The sequence below is a fragment of the Ovis aries genome, chromosome 13 (genome assembly GCF_016772045.2).
Source record: "Ovis aries strain OAR_USU_Benz2616 breed Rambouillet chromosome 13, ARS-UI_Ramb_v3.0, whole genome shotgun sequence".
Lineage (NCBI taxonomy): Eukaryota > Metazoa > Chordata > Mammalia > Artiodactyla > Bovidae > Ovis > Ovis aries.
The window spans coordinates 65,187,344-65,199,751 of NC_056066.1; the positions used below are offsets into that span (position 1 = coordinate 65,187,344).

Here is a 12,408-nt window from a genome sequence, read left to right on the forward strand (position 1 = left end):
GCAACACTTTGCAAAACAACTGGTACAAGAGTCTAGTCTCAGAAGTCTTAGAGGGACTTCCCTGGTAGTCCAGAGGTTAAGAATCTGCCTTGCAATGCAGAGAATGTGGGTTTGAGCCCTGGTTGGGGAACTAAGAGCCCATATGCCCACAAGCCTTGGAGCAACTAAGCCTGAGCGCACATGCACCGCAACAGCAAGAACCCATGTGCTCCAACTAAGACCAGATGCAGCCAAATAAATATTTTTTAAAAAAGAAGTCAGAATTAAATTCTAAATGGACTCCATACAAACAAACTTGTGACCTTGGGTAAGTCAGTATATTTTTTGAAGGGTATACTCCTCTTCTGTACAAGAGGGATGCTAAGCTTTGCCTAGAGGAATGCTGTCAGAACCCGTAGACCATGTAGCAGACGTACAGCAAACATTCAGTCAACCTCCTCTTCATACCCCCTCTACTTTTTAGAGTATGTTAGAGTATGTTACAGCTCACAAAATATTTTCTATATACAAAAATGTGTTTAATTGCCCTAAAATTTCACCCTTTTGTGGTGAGATAAAGCCAACTTTTCCTTCCCAGACTAGACAGATGGAAAAACTGAGACTTAATGTTAATTGACTTAGCCAACATCACCCAGTTAGAAGGCTGGAGACAGCAGGAGTCTGAGAACAGGATGGGCAGGAGTCGGGAGGCAGTGCCCCCTTTAGATGGGGAGAGTTTTGCATTCTGGTCACTTGACTTCTTTTAATGACTTTTTTGGCCCTTGTAGGCATTTGAGTTTATGACCCATGATGTGATTCTAACTGCTGGCTCACATTGCTGGAATTTGTTCAAAGATCTTTAAACTCGAAGCCCTGAGGCTCTGCCCATAGGGTTCCCGAGCGACAGCTTCCTGTGGCCTCTTGGCCCTGGGCTTCTCTGATCTCACAGGTTTTCCTTTCTCTGAACTCTATGAGATAGACCCACAGTTTGTCCCCTGGTTTGGCCAGGATCCTGGTTTCGATAGCTCCTTGTTCTGAATCCTTGAAGCAGAGATGAAAACAAGAGCCTCATGCATAGCGTTGGGTGTTTTTAAGGAGACCACGGAGGCCTTCTGAAGGTGACTCATCTCTGCCCTCCAAGGTCAGAAAGAAGGGACCAGAAGGTGTGCGGAGGGCCCAGGAGCCCATGTCAGGAGTTAGACTGCCCAGGATCCAATCCTGGCTCCCCACACAGCCCCTTGACTCTGGTCAAGTCACCAGTCCTTCTGTACTTGTTTCCCCGTTTGTAATAAGGAAACCTTCATTATTTCCCTCAAAAGAAAATTGTGAGGCTCGAGTGAATTATTGTACACGAAGCTGTTATTACAGCGCTTGGTACAAGGTGAGTGTTCACCCTATTCATTATTAAGCCCAGAGAACCCTAAACACCTCTTTCCAAGAGCTGTTCTCCTGTTTCCATACGCGCCCTCTGACTGGGGAAATCTGATTCCTCCTGAGGGGCAACGCAGGGTTCAGGAGAGGTGGAAGTTCTGGGTCTCCGTCACTGTGTAGCTTGACGTGTGTCATTCCCGGTCTCCCCATCATTCCCGGTCTCCCCATCATTCCCCTCTATACAAGGGGACGACAAAAGCGCCAGCCGCAGCCTCTGCCGCTCTGCGGAGAGCAGCCTGCCCAGGCTCGCCGCCCCGCCGCCCCGCCACTACGCGGCCGGGACCTCCACTCCGCAGGCACGGTGTTGGTGGAGCGGCGTTGAGGAAGGAAACCAGCGACTCCCGCCGGGTCCAAAACTGCCATGGCCACGCCTGAAGGCTGTCGGGAGGAGAGAACGAGGCCCCGCCCAGAACGAAGCCCCGCCCCAACAAGGTTCCGCCCAGAAAGGAGGCCTAGGGCCTCAGTTCCGGGATTCCGCGGAGACTTTGCCCCGGCTCGCTGATTCCGTCAGTGCCTGACAGAAGTGCCTCTGACTGGCCGACTGTGTCTGACTGACCACAGACGCCATCACTGTCGTCTATTTGGCTGTGTCTAATGAAAACAGATTTCGTGAATGCCTGATGGACCAAGACCGCGTGATCTGTCTGCCTGACCACAGTCGACTGACTGACTGCCCTACCTGGCTAATGGCAGCTGGGACCGACGGCGCGTGTCTGACTGAGTCGATCTTGCTGTTTCTGACTGACCAGATTCCCTCTGTGCTCAACAAGCTGTATCTGAGTGACCGAGGCCCTGTGTGATTAGTCAATCACACAGCTCAGCTGTGTGTTTTGACCCCAGCTCAGCTCAGCTGATTCTAACTACACCCGGGCCTGTGCGGCTGCCCGAGGCCCCTGCGCCTCTGCCTGACTGGCTGGCTGACAAGCTGGCTGGTTATCCTGACTGCATTGGTCTCACTACAGCCTCTGTGCCTGGTGGGGTCCGCCTGACTGGCCATCTGACAGGTGGGATCAGCCCTCCTGAAGAGTGGACTGACGGCATCTGCCAGACTGCTGGGCTGAGTTTGCGGCTGGCTGGTTCTGGCTGACTGACTGAATCTAACTGTGTCTCAGTGAGCCAGTTTCTGTGCTTTTTTGTATTTGGTTAGGTTTTTCTTGGCTGTGCGGCATAAGGTTCTTAGTTCCCCTACCAGGGATCGAACCCGTAGCCCCTGTAGTGGGAGCACAGAGTCACTGGACCACCAGAGAAATCCCAGGGACTGGGTTTCTGAATGACTGAGTCTGCCTGACTATCCCTCCCTGACCACTTCTGCCTGACTGTGCTTTATGGACAGCGTCTGTCTCTGGCTACACTTGACTGTCGGCTGCCTCTTCTACATTCCATAATGTCAGTTGAATCAGATTGCTGCCTGCCTGAACTGCGGCTGACCAGCTGAATCTGACTTGGCCTCTGAAATTCTCTCCCTAATGACCTCCTTCACTCCAGCTCCCCAACAAATGGCTTCTGAGGTGTTCCTTGTCCAGGGAGCTGGGGCCCAGATGTTTTCAGCTGTAAGTCTGGCCTTGGGGGTTCATAGCAAGGGCTTAGACACAGAAGAGAACGTAGGATGGGGCCTTTGGGGGATGGAGAGAGAAGGAATGGAGGCCATACAGGGAGCAGCTGGAAGAAATTGCAGGGGTCCTCAAGGTCCCAGGCTTGGGATCTGGTGATGTAACAGATTCAGCACCTTGAGGAGACAGGCTGGCGTGTGGGAGCCACAATGCGGCATGACTCTGTTTCTTCACGTTTGTGGGATGTCTCTGTCAGTGTCTTGCTGCTCTGTCCCACAGACCTCAGATCTCCTTCCACATTCCTGAATTTAAATCTTTTTCAGTGTGTGTGTGTGTGTACTGGCCACATCAACTGCACAAAATGGAGAAAGAGGCTGTGTACCAGAATAAGGAGAACACAAATACAGGGAGGGAATTTCCTGATGGTCCAGTGGTTAAGACTCTCTGCTTCCACTGCAGGGGGCATGGGTTTGATTCCTGGTCAGGGAACTAAGATCCCACATGCCAGAGAATTAGATTTGGGGGAATTAAAAAAAGTAAGCATGTCAAGTGCATGGGTGTGCTATGAATTATAGCTATTAATAATAATAAATGAGAGTACCGGACTAGCTTATCTCGATCAAGCTCCAGCATTCTGAGATGCTGCCTTTCCATTAATAACAGAGGCCTAGCTGCCTCACTGATTTCATTATAAGCCAAGGGAGGAATGGGAGGAAATAAACAGCTCTGCTCCCAAGGGCTCTGTCTTAGTCAGCTTGGGCTGCGATAACAAAATACCATAGACTGAGGTTTCAAACAATGCACATTTGTTATTCAAAATTCTGGGAGTTGTAAAGTTCGAGATCAAGGTGCAGGTGGATTTGGTTCCTGATGAGGAACCTTTTCCTGGCCTGCGGACTGTTGCTCTCTCACTGTGTCCTCGCATAGTGATGAGAGAGAGCTCTGCTGTTTTCCTCTTCTATTTTTTATTCTACTGTTTGTCCATGCCACATGACATGCAGTATCTTAGTTCCCCGACCAGGGATCAAACCCATGACCCCTGCAGTGGAAGTGCAGAGCCTTAACCACTGGACCGCCAGGGGAGTCCAAGAAATTCTTACGGTAGGGTGTAGTAATCTAGGCTTTTTTAAAAAAAATTATTTATTTTGGCTGTGCTGGATCATCATTAGTTGCGGCACTCAGGCATCTCAATGTCGTGGCTTCTTGTATTGCGACCACAGGCTCTAGGGCCCATGGGCTCAGTAGTTGTGGCACATGGGCTTAGTTGCCCCAAGTCATGTGGGATCTTCCCTGACCAGAATCGAACCTGTGTCCCTTGCATTGCGAGGTAGATTATTAACCACTGGATCACCAGTGAAGCCCAGTAGTTTATGTTTTAACAAGCCCTCCCAGTGTTGTTGATGCGTACTAAAGTTTCAGAAACACTAGGGGAATGATTGTGGTAGCTCTGGTGTCAGACTGTCCACATTAGAATTTCAACTCTACTGATTTTGTGCAAGTTATTGAATTTCTGAGCCTCAGTTTTCTTATTTGCATAGTCAGTATAATTACGATCACTTTAAACTCTTGTTGAGAGTATTAGGGCATATGAAGCACATAATTTCAGTTCTAGGAATGTATCCTGTGAACCTAGTCCAGCATATGCTGGATGATGTATGTTCACGATATGCACTGATTTGTTGTTTGTAATGGAAAAGAAACACCCTAAATATCTATCCATAGGGGACTGTTTTAATAAATCATGGTCCTAACATGCAAAGAATGAGGCAGCTCTTTGTAGACTCCTATGAAAAGATTGCCAGAATTTTCAAGTTAAAAAAACAAAGTACATGATGAACCTATTTGCAGGGCAGGAATAGAGGGGCAGACAGAGAGAACAGGCCTGTGGACACAGTTGGGGAAGGAGAGGGTGGGAAGAATTGAAAGAGCAGCATTGAAACATATATATTACCGTATGTAAAACAGATAGCTAGTGGGAAGATGCTGTGTAATACAGGGAGTTCAACCTGGTGCTCTGTGACAACCTAGAGGGGTGGGATGGGGCAGGGGGTTGGGAGGGAAGTTCAAGAGGGAGGAGCCATATGTATACTTGTGGCTAATTCACGTTGATATATGGCAGAAACCAATACAACATTGTAAACCAATTATCCTCCAATTAAAAATAATAAATAAAAAGCAAAGTACATAATGGTATGTCTAGCATGCTCCCATGTGTGTACAAAAAAAGACTACACAATCTGTGAAAATGCATAGGTTATCTTTGAAAGCATACTCAGGATACAGTGAGAGAAGAAATGAGTGGCTGGAAAGAGGGAAAGGAGGGAAATTTATTTTTACATACCTTTATCTTTTTATGACTTAAAATTTGCAGTATGTACATGCATTTTCTGTTCACAGAAATGAAGTTTTACAAAAAAGACACTAGTTGGCATAGTGCCTGGCAGCGGTGGTGGTGACAGCCATTCCACAGCTCTAAGCAGATGAACCAATGCAGAAATGCAGCCCAGGGCGTCCAGGGTGTGGCTGCAACATCTGTTCCTTTCATTTCCTGTAGTCTGTGTTGCCCCATTAGAGAATCCTTGCATTTTAGAGATGGGGAGGGCTTTAAGATTCTCTGGCAGAACACTTTCATTTTAATGATGAAGAAACAAAGCCCTAGAGAGAGGCCATAACCAGCCCAAGCTTTCCCAGAGAACTAAGGCTCACCCTGGGGCCTCTTTCACAACATTGTAAGACTAAGCTTTCAATAATTCTGCTTTTAGAGCCCCATCACCAGTCTGCTTGGAAACTGGAAAGACTCCTTCACATGGCTGTTAAGACTAGTTGTGGTAAAGTTCCTAACCAAACTTTCCAACCAATTTTCCACCTTCTCCTATGTGAATTCTCTACCCTGGCCAAATAAGTCTCTTCACTGACCCCAGATGCTCCTGCTTTCCAGATACCACAGTCCGTGCTCTCTGTCTGAAATGCACCTCTCTTTCCTATTTGTAGAGATTCTACCTACACACTGAGGCAGAATCACATCTGAATCACACTTCCCCTAGGAAGTCTTCCCTCATTACTCTGGCTCATGGATCTCTGAACTAAATTAAACATTTCTTGTAACATGTCTACTTCTGAAGAGGGGAATAGGATGCTTCTCTGCGTCTTGAACAATGGAACTGAACTAGGAGAGAGCCGGTTCCTCGTCCCGACTCTCTGTTTCTGGAGGAAAGTGGGCACACGAACTTGGCCCTTCTTCCTGTCTCGAGGAAGCCCTGGGGGAAGATGCCCCTGAGCCAGCCTGGAGCCAGGAGCCTGTCTGCAGAAACTGTTGGGCCTGTTCCTCCCACTGATGTTTACTTGGCCGGGAGGCCCAGCATGATGAAACCTGGCCCTGTTGCCGAGCACCTTGGGAGGCCTCCCTCCAGGGTCCCTCTGTACTCAGACAGTGGCCCTTTGTGGAGCAGAGAAGCAGGACTGAAAGTGGAGCTGCCTCCGTTCCCCCCACCCCCCCACCCCCGCCATCCCCGGCAGTCGTGGACCATCCTGTGCCTGGGTGGCCTCTGTGCAAATCTGCGGCTGGCAGAGTGAGGTAGGTCATCCAGGCAACCAGCTAGACTGGAGGAGCGAGGAAGGGTCCTGCCAGAAGGGCCTGCTGAAACCAGACCTGCTGAGCGTCTAGTCCCTTAACTGCACAGAGGCTGCTGCTTCTTCTGGAGACTGGTCCCCCTACAGGCCAGAGTGACACTTTTCACCATCCTGTCTGTGTCTGTGTATGTGCTCAATCGTTCAGTTGTGCCCTGACTTTGCGACTCCATGGACTGTAGCCCACCAGGCTCCTTGTCCTCTTCCAGGGGATCTTCCCAACCCAGGAATCAAACCTGAGAATCCTGCATTGGCAGGCGGATTCTTTACTGCTCAGCCATCGGAGAAGGCCCTTCTCATCCCACCACTGCCATATATGCCCTAGGATTTACGGCAAGCCCTTCTAATGTGGGTTCTCCCTTCTGCCTCTGTTTCACTGGACCCTACACTCACTCAGCGGAGAAGGCAATGGCAACCCACTCCAGTACTCTTGCCTGGAAAATCCCATGGACTGAGGAGCCTGGTGGGCTGCAGTCCATGGGGTCTCTAAGAGTCGGATACGACTGAGCGTCTTCACTTTCACTTTTCACTTTCATGCATTGGAGAAGGAAATGGCACCCCACTCCAGTGTTCTTGCCTGGAGAATCCCAAGGACGGCGGAGCCTGGTGGGCTGCCATCTATGGGGTCACACAGAGTCGGACACGACTGAAGCGACTCAGCAGCAGCAGCAGCACACTCACTCAGAGGTGGGGTTTGGGGGAATGGGGAATGGGAGGGCAGATTGGGAATCCTTAGATGTCATCCCAAACCTGGTGGGTGGAAATCAAGGGGAGGGACGACTGACTACAGGGAGGAGTATCGTGTAGCACAGGTGAAAACAAAGGGCATTTCCCTGACCTGGGGTCAGGAGGCTCAGGACTCCTGCTGAGCCACTGACTTGCTGGGTGACAGTAGCCAGTTGCTCTCCTTTTCTCTGCCCCTGTTTCTCTAGCTGGCCTCACTTTCCCAGCTGCAAACTTACGGAGGCAGAGTTGATGAATGTCAAGAATTTTTGCAGCTCTGATTTTTCAAAATTCTGTGATCACAGGGAGGAAAAGGAAGAGCGGGGGTGGGTTAGATGTAGGTAGCTGACACAGTGCTCTCTGGCTTCACCAGCAGTCACTGAGCAGCCTCTTCTCTGCTTCCATGATCCCATCCCCTTCTCGTTTCCACCTCACTTTGAGGGTTTCTTCTTTTTTTCCCCATATGGACCATTTAAAAAGACTTAATTGAATTTGTTACAATATTGCTTCTGTTTTTTTTTTTTTTTTTTTTTTTTGGCTGAGAGGCATATGAGATCTTAGCTCCCCAACCAGGGACTGAACCCATATCCCCTGCATTAGACCTCGGGGGAGGTCCTCTTGACCTCTTGTGATGAGAGCTAGAAGCTGATTGGTATACATTTGTTTTATTCCATGTTTTGCCCCCAGAGGGACAGGAAGGGGGGCAGAAAATAAAAGACAGAGGAGGGACTTCCTTGGTGGTCCAGTGGTTAACACTTCACACTCCCAGTGCAGGGCACTCCATTCTATCCCTTGTCAGGGAACTAGATCCCACATGCTGCAACTAGGAGTTCACACGCCACAACAAAGAGTGAAGGTCCCGAGTGCCGCAACTAAGACTTGGCACAGCCAAATAAACAAATACAAATTAAACTTAAAAAACAGAAAGAGAGGTAAGGGTGGGATAGACAGAACTGATGAAAGAGAGCTCAAGGAGAGAAAAGAGGAAGGAAAAGGGAAGGTGGGGATGATGAAAGAGGGGAAGTAGAAGCAAGAGGAGGTAAGGCTGAAAGAAAAAGGGTGAAATGAGATAGGGGGAAGAAGGTAGGAATGAAAGAGAAAAACAGGAAGAGAGCCAGTGGGAAAAGACTGAAGCTTGGATATAGTGCACATGTGGGGATGTCTTGGGGTTTTCCAGGGCAAAAACAGTTCAGTTTGTTTGGAGCTAAGAGTGTGTGTAGGGAAGACAAAATTAGAACCAGGTTGTAAAAGGTTTTGAATGCCAGGCTAACAGATTTGGACTTTATGTCTACTATTTTCTGCAGCTCAAATCCCCTGGGTGAGGGCCAGAGAGGCGTTTTCATTCATCCATCCATTTAACAAGGGACAATGTCTTATCCAATGGTGTATCCCCAGAGCATAATACAATATTTGCACAGAAGAGCTAGTCAGGAAATGCCTAGAAAAATTGAACACTTGAACCGAAAGTGGAGTCCTTGGAGCTAGCAGGGGCTGTGACCATCTCACAGAGAGTGTAAGAATGTGTGTATATGCTTATTCACTCAGAGCAACCCCATGGACTGTAGCCTGCCGACTCCTCTGTTCAAGAGATTCTCCAGGCAAGAATTCTGGAGTGGGTAGCCATTCGTTTCTCCAGGGCATCTTCCCAACCTAGGGATTGAACCCTGTCTCCTGCATTGCAGGTGGATTCTTTACCATCTGAGCCACGAGGGAAGTCCAGGTAAAAGAATAACCATAGTTTAAGCTAGCAACTGCTAGGTACCCTAAGAAAGGTCCAGATAAGTGTCATGGGAGATCAGAGGAAAGTGAGACAGCCCTCCCTGTTAACTTGCAGCATGAAAGTCCCAGAGAAGATTGTAATGGGGTCATTTTAGGTCACATACCCAACCTTGAATTAATCTTTGTGCCCAGGAAGATAAATCTCATTGGCGGTTACAGAGTTGTGTGTATGAATGAAGAGCAAAGAGTTCTCTAAAGAAAAGGGGGAGGTTATTGCCAGAAGAGCGGAAATTAGAACCAGGCATGGCTGCCGCAGCCTGCTGTAATGAAAAGAGGTGAGCCACGTCGGGAGGAGTAGGGATTTTATTAGGGTAGGGATCCGTACGAGATTGGTGGGGAGGCTAGGACACCTGAGGCTCCCCATGGGAGGCCCCCATGCAGGGCCTCAGGTAACAAGCTAAGGAGTTGAGACTTGTCGTTTGAGCTGGAGAGGGTCCTTGTTGGAGCTGTGCTCTGGAATATTTAATCAGACCACTAAGGTATAGAATGGAGCAGAGGCCAGAAGGCCCAGCACTGATGGGAAATTATTCCAGCATGTTCTTTGATAAAATCCATATGCAGGACCTGTCACCCACCTCAGTGTGCTTTGTATTGTAACTTGGTCTGTTTTTTGTTCTCCTCAGTCTAGGTCCGAAAGCTCAAAAGGACAGAGTCACACCTCTGCTAAAAGGGGCTGTCCCTTCCTTCTCTCGGTGTGGCAAGCACTTCACCGGGGAAATGGATGCTCCAGAAATTTACAGGGGCAGGTGAACCCTCGTAAAGTGCTCACTCTCTGAAGATCTGGGCAGTTTCCAGCCAAACTTCTGGAGAGCGGCAGGATCAGCAGCCCTTGTCACTGGGAACCTGACATAATGATAAGAGAAGCAGCTGCGAGGGATCTTAACAGGTAACTGCAGGCTCCTGCTTTTGAGCAAGCCAGTAGCCCGGGCCCTGTTCTAAATATCTCCACAAGGGGACTTCTGTGCTGGTCCAGTGATTTAGACTACACCTTACAATGCAGGGGATGTGGGTTCAATCCCTGGTCAGGGAAATAAAATCCCACATGCAACTAAATCCACACACCAAACCTGCTGAAGTCCGTATCTGAGCCTGCATTTCCTTGTAGGTAAAATGAAGGGAGGAACACCAACCACAGAGAGTCCTTGTGACGGTTGAATAAGTTAACGCTATTGGCAGAGTGCCACACAAGCCACAGGCACTGGGCAAATGTGAATTCTTATTCATCTTTCAGTAACAGAGCTACAGACTGTTAGAGCTCAAGGGGTCTTAGAAGGGACTGGTCCAACCCTTTCATTCCATATGGTGAGAGGACTCCTGATAGCTAATCTCTTTCCTGTTGAAGTATTTGCTGATTCTGTCTTCACTAGAAGCAGAGAGCTGATGTCCCTCCTACGTAAATCCAATTTGAGCTCTATATCTGCCCATAAAAGGATATCTTGACTCCTCCATTTTTCCCCAAGAACACTTGCCTATCATTTGCTCTTTGCTCTGCCAAAGGTGTGATCAATTAATGTACCATATTCAAAGTGATCACGATTATGTGGGAGGATTGTATTAGCAACACAGCGGGGGAATCCTAAACAAATCCAGCAGTCCTGGAATAGCTGAAGGAAATTGGTCGTATTTATTCTTGGATAAGCTAAGAGTTAAATACAATTACTTGTAATTTTTTCACTCTGCTTAATATTTTTAGGAATACAAATTGTTATTTTTCTTTTTTGAGGGCTTTAAAAAATAATTTTATTTTATTTATTATTTTTGGCTGTGCTGGGTCTTTGTGGCTCAGGCCTTTCCTCCAGTTGCAGCAAATGGAGGCTACTCTCCAGTTGGGGTGTGCAGGCTTCTCATTGCTGTAGCTTCTCTGGTTGTGGAACATGGGTTCTAGAGCACAGGCTCAATAGTTGTGGTGCTCAGGCTTAGTTGCTCCTTGGCATATGGGAGCTTCCCAGATCAGGGATTGAACCTGTGTCTCCTGCATTGGCAGGTGGATTGTCTACTAGGGAGCCACCAGGGAAACCCCAAGAGGGCTTAAAAAAAATTTTTTTTTGGCTGTGCTGGGTGTTCCTTGCTTTCTCTAGCTGTGGTGTGCAGGCTTCTTTTGTTGAGGAGGATGGGCTCTAGAGTGCTTGGACCCAGTGGTTGTAGCCTGCTGGCTCAGTAGCCCCACAGCACGTGGGATCTTAATTCCCCGACCAGGCATCGAAGCTGAGTCCCCTGCATTGGAAGGTGGATTCTTAATCACTGAACCACCAAGGAAGTCCCCAAATTGTTATTTTTATTGTGGCAAAATACATATAACATGAAATGTCCTATATTAACTATTTTTAGGGTACAATTCAGTGACATTAGGTACATTCACAAAGTTGTGTGGCCACCACCAGCAGTCCCAGAACTTCATCATCCCAAACAGAAATTCTTTACCCATAAACAATAACTACCTTCCTCCCAGTCCCTGGTAACCTCTAGTCTGGTTTCTCTCTATTAATTTGCCTATGCTAGAAACTTCATATAAGTGAAACAAACACTATGTATCCTTTGGTATCTGGCTTCTTTCACTTAGCATAATGTTTTCAAGGTTCATGTTGTGGCATATATCAGAATTTCATTCCTTCTTAAGGCTGAATAATATTCCATTGTATGAAAATTGGAGATATCAAGGGAACATTTCATGAGCGCGATAAAGGATAGAAACAGTAAGGATCTAACAGAAGCAGAAGAGGTTAAGAAGAGGTGGCCAGAATACACAGAACTATACCAAAAAAAAGTCTTAATGACCTGGATAACTACAGTGATGTCATCACTCACTTAGAGCCAGACACCCTGGGATGCGAAGACAAGAGGGCCTTAGGAAGCATCACTACGAGCAAAGATAGTGAAAGTGACAGAATTCCAGTTGAGCTATTTCAAATCCTGAAAGATGATGCTGTGAAAGTGCTGCACTCAATAGTTAGCATATTTGGAGAACTCAGCAGTGGCCACAGGACTGGGAATTGTCAGTTTTCATTTCAATCCCAAAGAAGGGCAATGCCAAAGAATGTTCAAACTACCATACAGTTTCACTGATTTCACGTGCTAGCAAAGTTATGCTCAAAATCCTTCAAGCTAGGCTTTGGCATACGTGAACTGAGAACTTACAGATCTATGAGCTGGGTTTAAAAAAGGCAGAGGAACCAGAGATCAAATTGCTGACATTCTTTGTTGGATCATGGAAAAAGCAAGAGAGTTCCAGAAAAATATCTACTTCTGCTTCATTAACTAAGCTAACGCCTTCGACTGTGTATATCACAACACACTGTGGAAAACTCTTAAAGAGACGGGA

At 47.6% G+C, this 12,408-nt stretch overlaps 1 protein-coding gene across 1 annotated transcript in view; it reads left to right on the forward strand.

The window, feature by feature from the left end:
- Positions 1 to 12,408, forward strand: part of EPB41L1 (erythrocyte membrane protein band 4.1 like 1) — a 168,169-nt gene that overhangs the window by 9,521 nt on the left and 146,240 nt on the right. Inside the window, exons 2-3 of the mRNA XM_042230098.2 lie at positions 8,856 to 9,030; positions 9,713 to 9,975. The gene's annotated coding sequence lies outside the window, so the exon portion shown is untranslated. The remainder of the gene's footprint in view (positions 1 to 8,855; positions 9,031 to 9,712; positions 9,976 to 12,408) is intronic.